The 1549-nt window shown below is 38.2% G+C and overlaps 1 pseudogene; it reads right to left on the bottom strand.

Moving 5' to 3' along the window:
* Positions 1 to 591: 591 nt before the first annotated feature.
* On the bottom strand, positions 592 to 1200 carry LOC118717385 (annotated as a pseudogene).
* Between the last annotated feature and the right edge of the window lie 349 nt (positions 1201 to 1549).

Genomic DNA, 1549 nt, shown 5'->3' on the forward strand with positions numbered 1-1549 from the left:
TTCTGAGCCTCAGACAGAAAATACAAGTTGTAAACGTCTTTAATGGCCATGCCTTCTAAAGGAGAACAAAGGGAAGAGTTATTGAGGTAGCTAAAACAAAGCAAGAAATACTGAAGGAAAAGAGAAAAAATATTTTTCCCCAGGTCTGAATGTAGCAACTCAGAACACATGAAGGAGATGAATGAACGGAAAAGATATTTGCAGCCGAAGAGATAGATGCTCAGCTATTATTTTTTGTGATGCTATGAGATACTTATAACAAAAAAACACACAAACACTTGAAAATAAAATCAGTACCCAGTTTCTCAACACCAAATAACTTTCAGACTCCAATAGCAATATTATATCAACACTATTGCATATTTAAATATTTTAATAATTAAATAAAATTTTGTTTTTATTTATCAGCTATGTCTACATCAGATGCTATTTTCAGAATATTTCCTTTAATAAGCTTTCTTCCCTGTAGCAATAATAATAAAGGTAAACTTGGAGCAAAATATTTCCTTTTAGGACTTCTTCCCTATCCTAAACTCTAATCAAATCATAGTTTATTAAAAAAAAAAACCTTTAAGTTTTAAATATACTTAATTTTTTTTTTTCACTGAAAACATTTTATTGGCCTTTTGCATAGAAACGGGAATTTATTTGCCAGGAAGGATGATGCCATCATACTTCTGCTGGAACCAGCGCATGGCCTCCTCTTTGCTGATTCTGTGTTTGGCCCCAATGCAGCCTGTCCTGCGTTTCTTGTCTGCGATGCAGAAACCTGGCCTACCCAGCACCACATAGAAGTCCAGGCCGTAGATACCAATGCTCGGGTCATACTTGATCCCCAGGTTGATGTGTTCCTGGATCCCAAAACCAAAGTTTCCAGTATCCGAGAAGTTGTTTTTCCGTAATTCGTATTCTCACACCTTTAGACCTTTCTCCAAGATTTCTTCTGCCTTGGCCCCGCGGACTGTGCAGTGGACAGCAATCTTCTCATTTCTCCTGATGCCAAAGGATCTGACGGTGTACCTGGCTTTGGAGAAGACCGGGGTCTGGCCCGTGAGCTGCTCCAGCACCTTGGCCGCCCGCGTCAGCCTGTCCCCGCTCTCCCCCACGCAGATGTTGAGGCAGAGCTTGCGGATGTGCAGTTCCCACATGGGGTTCTCATTCTCCCCTTGGTCCTGCGCCATGATGAGAGACAGGAAGAGCTAAATATACTTAATTTTTTAAAAGAAAATATTAAAAGTAGTCAAATGTTTTTAATCCAAAGAGTATCATGGATTCCACTTGAAAATATGCTCTTATCTTTCTTGTTTAAAAAATATTAGTATACATATTGCACTTGACATTTTCCTTTGTGAACTATAGCATCAGAAATCAGAAGATATTACTAAAATATCTATTATTTCACATTTGCCATGAAATGGCTTTCATGGTCACATGATCAGAAGACAATTATCACTATGCTCTCTTTCAGTCATTAGGGGTGTGGCAGTTTTTTCAATGTTTCTACTCTCTTGGTATACAAAGGGAAAGAAATGAATTATCTACCAAGTGA

This window comes from Pipistrellus kuhlii, unplaced genomic scaffold (genome assembly GCF_014108245.1).
Source record: "Pipistrellus kuhlii isolate mPipKuh1 unplaced genomic scaffold, mPipKuh1.p scaffold_m20_p_13, whole genome shotgun sequence".
In the NCBI taxonomy this organism is placed as follows: domain Eukaryota; kingdom Metazoa; phylum Chordata; class Mammalia; order Chiroptera; family Vespertilionidae; genus Pipistrellus; species Pipistrellus kuhlii.